Genomic DNA, 8,400 nt, shown 5'->3' on the forward strand with positions numbered 1-8,400 from the left:
ATATTCATCATTGTTCTTTTGAGTTCCATGTCCTGCATTGTCTCTAGGGGATTCTCATTGTGCTCCTCTAGAGGATTATTGGTATTTGGTGGGGATATGTTATTTTGGTTTTTCATGTTATTATTTTTTCTCAGTGATTTTGACATGTGAATTTCTTTTGTAGTTTCTGGTTCTTTTGTGAGACTCAAGCCTTCAAATTTAGGTCTGCTCTTTTTTGTAAACTTTATGTGCCTTTGTGGTTTACTTTTTCGGCATAAAAAGCTGGTTCTTCTAAGCTTCCGGTTCTCTCTTCTGATATGATATTGGAGTAGCCAGATTGCTTTTGTCTTTAGGAGTTCCTCCAGAGGCCCAAGTCATTGAGGATCATATGCTCTCAGGCTTTCTCCTAAGGTCTGGATCCCTCCAGGAAAGATGTTGTCCTCAGGAATTTGGGGGTTGGACTGGCCTGGGAGCAGGACTGGCCTGGTTTGGCCAGGAAGATGCTGGTCTCGGGCTGCTGGTGGCCATGGCAGCCAGAGCTGCAAAGGGAGATGGGGGCGAGAAGAGGTCCCAAGGGCTCCTGGGGACCAAAAACATGCTAGTCAGTCATATTTATATGTACAAAGTTGTGTATGAATCACAATTGATATTAATTTTTTTAAAAAATTCCATTTCCTCTTCCCCATCCCCTGAAAACTACTAATAAAAATTCTATCTCCATGGAATTACCCAATCTGAACATTTCCTATAAATGAGGTCTTTGTAACTATCCTTTTTTCATTTAGGATATTGTTTTCAAGACTCATCCATGCTGCAGTGTGCATCAGAATTTTATTCCTTTTTGTGGCAAACAGCATTTCAATATGTGGATATACAGGATTTCATCCACACACCTACCAACTGATGCATACTTAGGCCAATTCTGATTTATAGCTATCATAAATAGTGTTGCCTTAGACTTTGTGCACAAACTTTTAAATAGGCATATGTTTTTTCTATTCTTAAGTGTATTCTTGATGATGGGCTGTGTGGTAATTCTATGTGTAACTTTTTGAACCATTGGGAAACTGTTTATTAAAGTGATGCCTCATATTTTTCATGTGTAATCAGGCCAGGCCCTGCCCTAAGTTACTCTACACTGTGTACAACAGTTGCTTTCTTGCTGGGCCTTGTCTTAAGTGACTCCAGTTTGGAAAACAGCAGTTTGTTCCTTTTGAGTGACAATGCTGAGGCAGAATGATTCCTTTCTCTCTCTCCCTCTTTTCCTCTTGCCCTCTCGCCCTCTCTCCATCCCCCCCACCTCATCAAGTAATTAATGATTGCCTGTATAGCAGAAACTTATTTATATAAAAAACATATTGCCTCTATGAACTTGTCAAACTACATCAGGAATATATGGACACATGGGCTTTTCAAAAGCATTTCTGCAAAGCCAGGTCTGTGAATTTATCAAACACAGCAGACATGGCCATGAGTGACTGGGCAGCTCACCAGGAACACACTAAAGGAGAGACGCCTAATACTGGAGTATGCAACTCCACCAGCCTATTTTCAGACCATCCACTGTAGGCATCACAGAATTGACAGGTGATGAACTCCTAATTGTCCCTAGGGCTACAACTCAGTATGAACACCCTGCTTGATGTACCCCAGTTGAGTTTCCATTTGTCCAGACCGAGTTTTGCACCATTAATCAGGTCTGTACCCAGCTCTGTGCATCTCTTAGAACAACCCTATGACTGTGCTTATTAATATGTTAATAACTAACAAACTGCAGTGACTCTCCTGTATCTGTATCAGCTGTGTGCTCTAGCTTCCATATGATCTCTTTTAATTCTGTAGCCTCTTTAAACCTTTCATTGTTATTTCTATAACATATATCTATGTATTTATGTCTATACACATTATGTATATATAATTGTGCAAAGTATAATGTGTCATCTGAGAGTTAATATTACTGAGATAGGAATTTGAAAATCCATTATGACCAATGACCATGTCCTGTGAGTAAAATTAGTAGCCCTTGGTAATTAAAGTCAACAAAATCAGTGTAGCTTGTAAATATTGCTATTAAATACATTGTGGCACAATAGAAAGATGCAAATGTGTCTGTCAAAATTTCTAACATTGTATGTTCACTATACATTAGCAGTGGATGAGGGTTCCAGTTTCTTCACAATCTTCCAATACTTGTTATCATCTGTTTTTTTAACTATTGTTGTAGTAGGTGTGAGGTGGAAGCTTTGTGGTTTGGTTTGTGTTTGCTTGTTGACTAATGCTGTTAAACTTTTCTTCAATTGCTTCTGGTCACATATAAATCTTTTTTGAAGACATGTCTATGGAGATTTTTTTTTTTACTGTATTTCATTGGGAACTTGTTGAGTTTTAAGAACTTTTAACGTATTTACATGGAGATAACTCATTATGAGATGTATGATTTGTTGTTTTTTTAATATTTTGTTTACTATTTTTATTTTATGTGTGTGAATGTATTGCCTGCATGTAGGTAGGTGCACCCATGTCATGCAATTCCCACAGAGGTCAGAAGAGGGCATCAGATCTCCTAGAACTGGAGTAACACATTTGTTAGCTGCCATGTGGGTGCTAGGAAACAAACCCAGGTCCTCTACAAGAGTAGTCAGTGCTCTTAACCACTGAACCAAGTCTCCAGTCCTAGATGTATGATTTGTAAATATATTTTCATATCCTATGGCTTATGTTTTTACATTTTTGATAATATCCACTGAAACACAATTTTTAAAAATTGATGAAGTCCAATAAATGTACAATAATGCATCATGCAATAATGGGAATGTATTTTGAGAAATGCACTCTGGAAAAATCATAGAATATACATGTACAAACTGAGATGGCTGTGAGGTCATTTCAAAAGACCACTGTTGGGTGTGTGCTGTGACCAAATGCTGCTATGCGGCACACGACTGTTTACTGCTTGTGCTTTCAGTGATGTAGCTAAGAACATATTGCTGTGGAAAATGCTATGAAGATTTTCTTATTTTTTTATGTTTTTGTAGTTTTAGGTATAATATATGTATATGATCCAATTGAGTTAGTTGTCTTTATGTTATGAAAAGGGGTTCAACATTCTATTTAAAAATTTAAAAAATGTTTTAATTGAATTGTTGAGATTTTCATACAATAGGTTTTGATACTATTTAGATCTCTTCCTCTAGTCACACCTCCCATTATTTCCCTCTACCCAAGTTAATTTACTCTATTATATATAATTATATACATTACTTCATTATATATACTCTATAATAACTCTACTAGCTATAAAATATGTTATAGATATAATAAAACCTATAGAGTCTGATTAATTTCCCCACATGTCCTTCAGTGTGGGTCCATTCACTGGAGCCTGGTTAACCTACCAAGTCCCATGCTTGAAAGAGACTCTTTCTGCCCCTCTCAGCAGCCATCTGTTGACACAATTTCCTTAGGTGGAATTGGAACTTCTTACCACTTCCCCATGCCTATGATGGAATTTTGTCTGGATTGAAGTTGCATGGGACTTGTGCATGCTGTCACCATTGCTGTGGGTTCATATGAGTAACTGATCAGATGTCTGAAAAACTTTGCTTCCTGTGGTCATCTGCTACCTCTGACTCTTACAATCTTTCCCCCCCCCTCTTCCACAATGATCCCCTGAGCCTTGGGAGCAGAAGTTTGATATAGGTTTCTTATGAAGGGTAAGTACTCCGCAACCTCTTGTTTTCTGAACATTGGCCATTTGTGAATTTCTGTGGTAATTACCAGCTTCTATGTTAAGAAGCTTCTCTGGTGAGAGTTGAGAGATGCATTAATCCATGGGTATAACAATAAGTCATTAGGAGTCAATTTAATATAACTAGTAGAAAACTAGTATTAGGCTCTCCTCTATGCTCTGTGACCTCAGATTCCTAGGCTTGATATCAAGTCAGGTATGAGCTCCATCCTATGAAGTGAACCTTAAGTCCAATTACAAAGAGGTTGGTTACTCCCATAATATATGTGCCATTATTGCACTACTGGACATATCTTGACAGGCTTCTTTTTGTAGTTCATAGAATTCACAGCTGGTTAAGGTTAATGATTATTTTCTCCTTCAGGTAGCATGCACAGCACTTTCCACCACTATGAAAGCTAACCACAGTAGAGATGGGGCTCTGAAGTCAGCATCAGATTGATATCTTCATTTGTTCTATAGCTTAAGTATATAGTGTGTAGAGATTCTTCAAAAACCTCAAAACTTATTTACCACATGATCTAGCCATACTTATATACCACAAAGACTCTACACCCTGCTACTGAAATACCTGTTAATCCATGTTCATTGCTGCACTTTTTCTAATAACCAGAAATTGGAAACCACCTAGATCTTTATCAACTGATGAGTGGATAATGAAGGCGTAGTACATATACACAATGGGACATTATTCAGCTCTTAAAAAAGTATGAAAATTCACAGGTAAATATATGGAACTGGAAACAATCATCCTGAGTGAGGTAACATAGACCCAGAAAGACAAATGTTCCATGTTATCTCTCATAGCTGGATGTTAGCTTTGAAATCCTAGATGGGCATGCTTCAATTTGAAAATCCAGAGAAGTCAAGAAACTAATAAATGACCTTGGACAGAGGGATTTCTTGGGAGGGAGATAGAATGCAGTGATATAAAGGGGGAAAGGAGGATAATACAGTGGGAAGGGTTAAATGGGGTTGGAAATGGGAGGGTAGGGCAGAAGAGGGAATATGTGGAGGTATAAATAACACTAAAAATTTCTATGGAAACCTACTATTCTAGAAGCTTCTTGAAGTATATACATATACATTATATATAAAAAGAGATTAAAAGGAGTTACCTTATAACAGGGATATTGCCCCCACTAGACACTATAGGTTAACAAAATGAAACCCCAATGCCTATAATGGTCTCACTCTTTTGAAGCAGTTGAGCAGGGGTCCCCATAGACCCTCCAGCGATACTGGTCATTGCCCCTGCTCTTGGTTACCTACCAGAGCTTGACGGTAATATCCTATTACTGAAGACACTAAAATTTATTTTTGTAATTGATAAATAAAAATTGCACATACTTATGTACAATGTAATGTTATGAAATATGTATGTATTATAAGTTGAATAAGCTAAGTTAACATATGCATTGTTTCATATACTTATATCTGTGGTGAAAACATTTAAAATATGCTCTTTCAGCATTTTTAAGAATATATTATTTTCAGCTACAGTCATTATGTTGTACATCATATATTTTTGCATATGGATATCTTGTCTCAGCTCCATTGTTGAAGAATTTGTTCTCTCATTAATTTACACTAGCACGCTTTAAAAATTAAAATGCTGAAACTTTCAATTCCCTTAACATATTTGTCAATAATAAATGAATATGAATACTTGTTTCTGGACTGTGAATTCATATACGTCTGTTGATGTATATGTCTACCTTATTCTAGCACCATGCTGAGGTGTTTCCATACCTTTGTAGTAAGTTTTCAAATGTTAGTGCTAGTTATTTTTTGTCCACTTGACTCAAACTAACGTCATCTGGGAAAAGGAACCTCAACTGAGGAATTTCCTCCATCAGACTGGCCTGTGGGTATGTTTGTGAAGTATTTTCTTAATGTGGGAGGCTCCAGCCCACTGTGGAGGGTGCCATTGCCGGGAAGGTAAGTCTTGGCTGTACAAGAAAAATAGGTGAGCAAGCCAGGGGTTGGGGAATCAAGCCATTAAGCAGGATTCCCCCATGGTCTTTGCTTCAAGCTCCTGCCTCCATGTTTCTGACTAAGCTCCTCCCCTGGCTTCCCTAAGTGAAGGACTATAAGCTGAAATGAAGCCTTTCCTCCCCAAGTTGGTTTTGTTCAGTGTTTTATCACAGCAATAGAACAATGACTAGAACAATAGGAATGTGTGAATTCTTCATCTTTGCTTTCCTACTTCAGGATTGTACAAAGTAGATTTGTATCTTCAAATTTCCAAATTAATTAAGGTTTACCTTGCCGATTTGGTGAAAATTTTTATGTGCCTTAAATTTGTAGATCAATTTGAAAATTATTGCTACCTTAGCATCTTTGCTTTCCTACTTCAGGATTGTACAAAGTAGATTTGCATCTTCAAATTTCCAAATTAATTTTAAGGTTTACCTTGCCAATTTGGTGAAAATTTTTTTTTTTGTTTTTTAATCATTATTTTTTTTTAATTTTTTTTTCATACAGAAGAATTTGTATAGAATGGCGAGGGGGGTGGTGAAAATTTTTTATGTGCCTTAAATTTGTAGATCAATTTGAAAATTATTGCTACCTTATTATTAAGTTGTGTTGAAGATCTAGCTCACTCAGTACCTAGCGATTGCATAGCATGAGACCCCAAGTTCAATCCCAGCATCTCCACAAAATGCCAACAGCACCAGTGGAGACAACACAACAATACTGAGCTGTCTGATTTTTGAACATAACATCTCTCTCCATTTATTTAGGTCTTTTAAATTTTTTCAAAAATGTTTGCAGCTCTTAGTGTACAAATCTTCTTGGGTTAAATTTATTCTGAGGCATTTTATTGTTCTTGATAATGTCATAAGTGGAATGTTTTCCTGAATTTTATTTTAAAGTTATTTGTTTCTGGCATATGAAAATATAATTCATTTTGTATTTTATTTTTATAACCATGGTGGAATCTAATTGCATATTTTATTGTTCAGAAACCCCATAGAGACTATAACCCTTTGAAGAAAGCAGGGACTGTATCTTGTTTTGTGTTATGCATGCAGTGACACGGCTATAGTTAAGACTGTAAAAATGGTAAACATTGAATAAGCAAATATTTATTGAATTTCTTCCATTATGCTAGCATACTCTATGGGGAATACAAAGAAGTATAAATGCAGAGTATCTTCTTTTAGGGTCTTAAAACTTGTTCACAATTACATTTGGCTTAGGATAAATACTGAAAAATAAATTACAAAATCTATTTTCTCCTTTTTTATGACTCATCCTCCATAACGCCATGTTTCCTGTCAAGGACTGAATTGGATATGCCTGTTCTAGGCATCTTATAACTATGTAAATTAGGTTTTTTGGTATTAGGTATGGATCAATTGACATCAAAACAAACATTATTTGCATTTTTAAAATGGAAAAGCCTATGAATGACAATGCTTAACCCAGAAGTTTAAGAGTGGGATAATGCTGCTAAGACCCTTCCATGTGATTCTCCTAGAAATATCAAAAAGGGTTGAACACCATCAGTAGTTGACTTCTGCCAAGGATGCACTTATTTTTCAGTGAGATTATCATTTGGGGAATTATGTAGTGTTATAAACCATCTGTTACTTGAAATATGATAACTACTGACCAGATTTATCTTCTGTGTATCTGAGAGTCCACCATCTACCCAGAATCAATTCCAAGGGGACTATGCTGACCTGCTTTTGGTATCATGATGAAAACATCTTATGAGTAATATAGAATTTCTTCATAAATGTGGAGTTTAAAAAAAATGCTTGTAGATATATGCATGACAGATGTTTCTGCCCAGACAGTTGATTAATTTGTTCTATTTAGATAAAATCTTAATACCTTTCAGTAAAAATGAATTAGCATTTGAAGAAAAACTTGAAAGGGAAATTATCTTCATTAACTTTTTAAATGAAAGGCAGATCATTGCCTTGATTAGATCTTTTATATAGTCTAGAATTATTAGGACTAGTTTAAATTTTTTCTCCTAGTCTGTGTATCAAAGTTTTAAGCCAAAATGCAGCATAATTTTTCACAGGAAATAAAATCACTATAGGAACCCAATCAGACAACGTTTTATTCTATGGGGCCACAGAGGGATGTCCGTGAGAGTTTATAAACAGGAGTATTCTCTGAGAGTTATAATGGCAAAAATATTCATATTGTAAGTGAGCAGATAGTCAACAAAATGCATGAATACATACTCAAGAATGTGGGGACATCCTGAAGCATACTCAAGGATTTCATCTCAGTAAATGCTGTTTAGTTATTTGTGATTTCATTTCTTATGATGCTTTGTTTGAAGAAATCCCATGAAAGCGGATGACTCAGTTACAAAAACATAGAATAAGAAGCACATCAGGCCATCGTTAGCGTTAGATGTCTGTCACTAGCAGTCAACTGGCCTCAGCCAAGTGGGCTTAAACATCAGATTCTCCTCGATCAAATTACTTTCATAAAACTTGGAGTTTTCCCGTCTTTTTTTTTTTTTTTTTTGAGAAGTAATCCTGAGGTTTCCCTGACATTATTAGTTTGAATTTCAAATTACCAGGCAGCCATAATTTTCCATTTAAGTTTTCATCCTTATAATAAGGGAAGGAGTTTGTGAGTCCCGAGATTGACAGTGTTTCCATCTACCTATCACAGTTGGGATACTGTGTCCTGGAATA

This window comes from Nannospalax galili, unplaced genomic scaffold (genome assembly GCF_000622305.1).
Source record: "Nannospalax galili isolate Female #2095 unplaced genomic scaffold, S.galili_v1.0 scaffold63, whole genome shotgun sequence".
Classification (NCBI taxonomy): Eukaryota; Metazoa; Chordata; class Mammalia; order Rodentia; family Spalacidae; genus Nannospalax; species Nannospalax galili.